Genomic DNA, 7,444 nt, shown 5'->3' with positions numbered 1-7,444 from the left:
TGAGACCACAGGCATCTTGGATTCTAAACCCCTGCAGGAAGAATGTGAAAATGACCCCAAGGAAAAGACAGAGTTGATGTGGTTTTTACCTCCACTGCTTTTTTCAAGAATTATATTTTTAGATACTCCCTATATTTTTTTTCCAATCGCTTCAGACAGTTTTCTCTTATTTTATCTCATCTTAATAATTGATTTTGACAAAAAAAAAAGTTATTCTGGTACCAGCTATTCTGTTTGCCTGGATTACAGAAAATCCTTTCTATACAGATGTTTTAAAGTGTACTATTAGTACATTTATTTTTTGTCTTTTTAGGAAAATTTAATCTAATTATACTGTCACAAATACAGTTTACTATGTTTTGTACAATTTTTTAAACTTTGCTTTTGATTTTTAAATCTGTGACTGACCTGAAATTGATTTTTATGTTTTATTTTTGGATATATATTATTTTCTTACATAAATAGTTTGTTGAGCACACTATTCCTTAAAGAATGCACAGAACTATTTATTTATACATTTTGCTTAAATATGTATAGGAAGCACTATATATTTAATAGGGTTAATCTTTTTAAATATGCATTTATATTATATTTGACGAGATGCTTATTATGCCAACCATGGGCAGAGTACAACAGAGAATATAATTGCATTTGAGGGACAAATTATGCTAATTTAGAACACTCAAATTCTGAAAGTGTCATGTGACTGAGGTTCAGCTCTTCCAAGATATTCTTAATTAATCAAAAAGTCTCTGGCTATAGTCACACAATGCCTCTGTTCTAGAATTCTCCAGAGAAACAGAACCAATGGGATATATCTCCATCTCCATCATCTCCAACTTTATCTCCACCTCTATCTCCATCTATGTCTGTTCATCTTGAAAGAGAGAGCTTTATTATAAAGAATTGGCTCATGTGACTATGGACATAGGCAGATTCCAAGATCTTCAAGGTAAGTTAACAAGCTGGAGACCCAAGACAGCCAGGGGTTCTTGGGTTCTATTGGATGAGGTCTACCCACATTTGGAATACAAATCTTCTTGACTCAAGCTATCAATTTAAATGTTAATCACCTTAAAAAGTACATTCCCAGAAACACTCAGAATACAGTGACCCAATATTTGGACACCTTGTGCCCCAGTTAAGTTGAAAACACATTATACAGAAGTAACTTTCTTGCATATGATATATGGCAAAACCAATACAGTATTGTAAAGTAATTAACCTCCAGTTAAAATAAATATTTATTTAAAATAAAAAAAAAAGTAACTCTCTTAACTCCCAAGTAGTAGTGGTACCTTTACTACCAGTCTCAGTGATTAGTTTTTTGCCCATTTTCATTTGTCATAGTAAGCATCAAGGAGTCATTACATAAGTGTCATTCATTCATTTGAAAACGTATTTTGAGCTCCATTAAGTCTCAAGCTTTGTGATAAACACTGGAAAGTTATAAAGTACATTGTGACATTAAAGAAAGGTTTAGGGGATATGATTCAATACTACTTGTCCAGGAAGAAACTTCATAGCAGGGTAAATGGCCTACAAGCACCTCTCAGTCAGGCAAAGAATTTGACCATTCAAGGAACAGAAAGGAAGTCACATGACATGTCACATGACAAATCATAGTACAGATCAAAGTAAAGATCTGATTCTACATTCTAAGGAAAATGAAGAGAGTGATAGCTTTTAAGTAGCAGAATAGCATATCCAACTTTTGAAAGATCATTCTATCCTCTATGTGGAAAATAAATGAGAAAGAGGCAGAGTCAAAATTAGAGGAATGGAGTTCAGTTCTAAGAGATCTAGACAGCAACAGAGTTAGAGATAACCATATACACATACAAATAAAGGAAAAATTGACAGCACTTAGCAAGTGATTGGATTTAGGGGAGGAAAAAGAAAGGTGTTAATAATGATTCTTGGGCTTTTGATTTAAGGAATTGCTCAAGGACTTCTAATGAACTACCATTTGTTGAGATGGGGAACTCTACATGCAAAATAGGGTAAGGATGGAAAAGATCATGATCCTGGTAAAGTGAGAAAGCTCCTACTCATCACTGTGCATAGGCTCAATGGGACAGAACAATCTTTCCACCACCTGGCTTACATTGTTATCCTAGAAACTCCCTTTACCATCATTCTGATGTTTCCATCACATCCTGCTAACTGGTTCCCTCTTAGTTTTGGCTATTGACATCACTTTGAAAGCAAATCAGCCAGCACCTTCTTTCAGGTCAGTACATGGGGAAGTTCATTTTTGTTGAGATTTTGCTTCTCTGGAAATGTATTTATTCTATCTTTACACTTTATGTATAGTCTGATTGACAATGAAATTCAAGATTGAAGAATTTTGAAGGCTTGCTCTGGTATCTCACAGGTTCTTCAGCCTGAAGCCATTTGAATATTGATTCTTTGCACGTGAGCATGAGTCTTTTCCCACCCCTAATTTCTGGAGTTTAGTAAAACTTCTCTTGGTCCTCCATGTGCTAAGATTTCACATGTTGTGTCTCTGTATTGGTCTATTTTTACCCACTCTGCTGAGTTCTCTATTGGTCACTTCAATATAGACGGTTATCTCTCAGTTACGTTGTTTTCTTGGATAATTTTTTGAAGATCTCCTTTTCTTTCATTTATTTTTGCCATTCCTCACTGATTTGTAATCAACAGCAACTTTTTTCCTGAAAATATCTTGGCAAAGTAAGCAATACAAAGTGTGTCATATGGTTTGTTTTTCATATAACTTTGAGATTCTTACTGCAGTGAAAGAGATGGATGATATTTGCTCTTATTACAAAATAAACAGACATCTGTACTACTGTCTGCCCTTCCTTGCCCTACAAAGGTGGGAATGGAGTAGGAGGATATCAATCAGAAACTCTGCAGGGTATTCCACAAAGAGCACCAAAAGATCCTGGAACAAGTGATAAAGACAGTTAAGAAAATAAGATAACCTTTCATTGTGAATTTGTTGTCAATCCATAGAATCTGGGAGTCACACAACAGAAACACTGGCTCGCAGCAAATGTTAAAAGGAAAAATAAACATCAGTTTAAATCAATTGTTTTAACTGGATAGAATTACTGGGATTATGTGTAAATTCACTCATGCACTCTATGGCCATTGGTTAAATGAGACCGCTCATCTGCTATGATGGATAAAATAATCTATAACTTACCAATAAAAAGCCAGACTTCCTCTTCAGAATGCTTTCTGTGTTTTTTGAAGTCTGTCTAGTAAGTTAAAACTAAATAATTTTGAATTCAATGTTTCTTTTGACTGAGTTAATTGAAGAAGACTCTCCAATCTTCTCTTTCAAATTCTTGAAGCAAAGCACAGTTTTCGGGTTTGCTATCTACCCATATAAACATTAGATTATGGGATTGTGGCATGGTAGTCAACCAGGGTGCCTTTGGTGACATACTCAAAGCCAAAGTGGCTGAGAAAGATCTGGGAGTCACAAAGGAACTCAGTATGAAACCAATCTTGTGCCTCCCAGTAAGGAGAACAACCTCCAACCTCTGAGTTGATGCATTTGAAAGCAAATACACTGAAGATTCTATTGCATCTCCATGGGCAGAATAAGAATATCTGGTCCTTTGAGTATTTACTAAGGCTGCTTTGGGAACAGAATGCTAAATATTAATACACAAAGCCTAATTTGATAGTTTTTCTCCTCTTCCTTTAGAAACAGTTTTCTCAGTAATACTGAGGACTATATTTTATACTTTATCTCTGTGTCATGTGGCATGCCTGTTCAAAAACACAGTTGATCAAAGTTTCTGATCACTTGTATAGTCACAACACTATCATTTTATTTAGTAATTCACAGCAGCTAGTGTTAGAATCTTTTTTTAGGTAATTTTACAGTCCTTATTAATATGCCTGTAAATATTACAAATTTAGTCCAGAACTTCAAGTATTTTCAGTATAGTCTTTATTACCAAAGTCATAAAGTATTGTTTATATGTATCTGTCTCTGTGTCACCCACAAGTAATAAAGACTCTTTTTGTAAATTTCCTTTTAACTTTTAGATTACAACTTTTAATAATTTTGGCTTCTCTTACCTGAATCTTAATTTCTTATATCAACAGCAGTAATCTCTAAACTGACTAGAAAAAATGTATAAAGGCAGAAACTTGTTCACAATCAATGTTTTTTCTTCTGGATCTACTTTCTTTTTCTTTTATTCTGTATTCTGATTTAATGTTATCATAATCCTGGAATGTTTGTTTGTGGCTCTGGCCACCATTACAGTTGAAAATACCCAATGTCATGCCAGAGAGTGGAAGACGTGACATCAACAGATTCTGTGCTAAAGACACATAAATGGGATATATTAATGCAACATTTAGCAGTTGGAAGGTGAGTTAAGGGAAAATTTAGTCCCATTGGTGAATTTACAGAGTCATAAGTGAGAATAAATTGGCAAAAGAGGCTCAGAAATAATGGCTTAGCTTCTGTTTCCTCAAATGTTTACAGAAAAGTGAGAAAGAGGGCATGATTGTATTGACCTGCACTGATATTATCTGATTCATATTTGTCTATGCCATTATTGTGATATGCATGCTAAGTCACTTCAGTTGTATCACAACTTTTTGCAACCCCATGGTCTGTAGCCCACCAGGCTCCTCTGTCCATGGGATTAACCAGGCATGAATACTAGAGTGGATTGCATGCCTTCCTCCAGGGGATCTTCCCCACCCAGGTATCAAACTCCTGTCTCTTATGTCTCCTGCATTGGCAGGCAGGTTCTTTACCACTAAGGTCACCTTGGAATCCCAATTCAATGCCAAATCTGTTACGGAGACTGTTTGACAGTTTCCAATGACTTAGGCAACCGTCAGTGGTTGTTTCTAACCTCTATAACTTCCAGGCCATGCTCTTTGGTAAAGTGCTCAGTCCCAGATGCACAGTGGAGCCACCTGGGCAAGATTTAAAATAATATAGTCATCCAGATCCTCTCCCTAGAGATTCTGATTTAATCAGTCTATTGTTCTTAAGCACTGATTGTTCTTAAGCATTTTTAAAAAGCTCTCTAAGGGATTGTAATATGTGGCCAGAGTTAAGAACCTCATGGCATCCGGTCCCACCACTTCATGGGAAATAGATGGGGAAACAGTGGAAACAGTGTCAGACTTTATTTTTCTGGGCTCCAAAATCACTATAGATGGTGACTGCAGCCATGAAATTAAAAGACGCTTACTCCTTGGAAGAAAAGTTATGACCAACCTAGATAGCATATTCAAAAGCAGAGACATTACTTTGCCAACAAAGGTTCATCTATTCAAGGCTATGGTTTTTCCTGTGGTCATGTATGGATGTGAGAGTTGGACTGTGAAGAAGGCTGAGCACCGAAGAATTGATGTTTTTGAACTGTGGTGTTGGAGAAGACTCTTGAGAGTCCCTTGGACTGCAAGGAGATCCAACCAGTCCATTCTGAAGGAGATCAGCCCTGGGATTTCTTTGGAAGGAATGATGCTAAAGCTGAAACTCCAGTACTTTGGCCACCTCATGTGAAGAGTTGACTCATTGGAAAAGGCTCTGATGCTGGGAGGGATAGGGGGCAGGAGGAGAAGGGGACGACAGAGGATGAGATGTCTGGATGGCATCACTGACTCAATGAACGTGAGTCTGAGTGAACTCTGGGAGTTGGTGATAGACAGGGAGGCCTGGTGTGCTGCGATTCATGGGGTTGCATAGAGTTGGACACGACTGAGCGACTGATCTGATCTGATCTGATCTGAGTCTGTGTTATGCAACACTGTAGTTTCAACAGTGTACAATTTCAGACATTCAAGCCCATAAAAATCTAGAATCAAGAATTGAAAGTTTAGTAATAAGCTTAGAATTTATTCATATATTCTTTTCAGACAGGTATCTGTCTTGTATCATCCCTGATGGCTAATGATCCGGGTTTGGTAAAGTTTCAGTGCTGTGATGTTTCTGACAACTGCAAACTTTTTTCTTAGTCAAGTCAGAACATGTTTTCTTTTTACTCAGAATTTCCTTTGTAATTCTGTTTCGGATAAGCTTTGGGATGATTTTACTGAGTGCTTATTCTTATATCTTCATAACTTCCCTGTGAATACTAGTGGATTTGTCCATTGAATATCAATATTAAATATTTTTAGTGGACAAACATTTTGAATTATTTCATTGCTATTTATAACTAATCTGCCTGTACTTTTTTGCATTTAAACAGGTCTGAATGTTCTGTTCTTCAAATTGTAGAAGACAAAATGTTTCCTTTTACCAGGCCTCTGACTCCAAAGACTTACAGCTGGTTGTAACTCGAAGCTTCATTCAGCTGATTTGGAAAATCAAAAGCCTATGATTGAGTACTGACTCTGCCATCAGTAAATGAACATAGATCCCTTGAACACTGATTATATTCTCAGAACACTGGTATCAGCAGAGTATTTAGAAGTACAATGATAGAAATAATGACAACTACATTAATGTAGTATATCTTAGAGAAGTAGAAGTTCCTTGCTATGAAGGAGCTCTAAATGAATTATAGAGATAAGAATACAATAAAAAATTATGAATGACCTATGGCAGTATGTATAATAATTTCTGTGATAAACTATATGTTCTGTTGGGGTTGAAAGTGTAGGGAAATTAATAATGGTAAGTACTTGTGAAAGCCTTCAGAAAAGAGGAGGACTTGAAAATGACTTTCATTTTGTCTTGTAATGTTTAGATAGAGAATTGTAAATGATAAGTAAGGTGTTCTCTGTAAGTCAGGGAGGGAACAGAACAGGTATAGATGAAGAGAGAGAGAGACAGAGAAACAGAGATAGATGAGAGGGGAAATACAGACTCTAAATGGAAGGCACATATCAACATATGGAAGAAGGTAAGCTAAGTGGTATGGAAGCAGATTGCAGGGTGATGAACAGCACCAGCTTTGAAGTCAGGTTGATGTGGGTTCATTTTTTGTACTGTTATTTTTTAAATTGAGCTATAATTGACATATAACATTGTGTATCTTTAAGATGTACGATGTGTTAACTTGATACACTTGCATATGGTAATATGATGAACACCATAGTGGTAATTAACACCTCTCTCATTTACATAAATATAATTTCATTTTGTTTAATTTTTTGTTCCTGTGTGCCTCCCGAATACAAAGAATGAAGTGAATGATCATCAAGAGTTTATGCAAATAAGGCATTAAGTTCAGTCATGTTGGCAAAGAACTGAGTTCCAAATGACAATAGTTTGTTTGTAATTTTTACTTTATATTGAATACAGTTGATTTCTGGGAGTAGAAAAATGGCAACCCACTTCAGTATTCTTCCCTGGAAAATCCCATGGATAGAAGAGCCTGGCAGACTACAGTTAAAAGGTCACAAAGAGGTGGACAAGACTGAGCATATAGTTAATTTACAATGTCATGTTAGTTTCAAGTGTATTGCAAAGTGATTCAGCTCCACA

At 36.0% G+C, this 7,444-nt stretch overlaps 1 long non-coding RNA gene across 1 annotated transcript; it reads left to right on the top strand.

Annotated features, from left to right (window-relative positions):
* The first annotated feature begins 843 nt into the window (after positions 1–843).
* On the top strand, positions 844–6,552 carry LOC113875101. The gene is made up of 4 exons (XR_003506158.1): positions 844–952; positions 1,938–2,003; positions 4,256–4,363; positions 6,204–6,552. It is a non-coding gene; the product is annotated as an uncharacterized LOC113875101 (long non-coding RNA).
* The last annotated feature ends 892 nt before the right edge of the window (positions 6,553–7,444 follow it).

The sequence above is a fragment of the Bos indicus x Bos taurus genome, chromosome 17, assembly GCF_003369695.1.
Source record: "Bos indicus x Bos taurus breed Angus x Brahman F1 hybrid chromosome 17, Bos_hybrid_MaternalHap_v2.0, whole genome shotgun sequence".
Classification (NCBI taxonomy): Eukaryota; Metazoa; Chordata; class Mammalia; order Artiodactyla; family Bovidae; genus Bos; species Bos indicus x Bos taurus.
The sequence above is the reverse complement of the archived record's forward strand: the minus strand, read 5'-3'. Positions and strand labels throughout refer to the sequence as shown.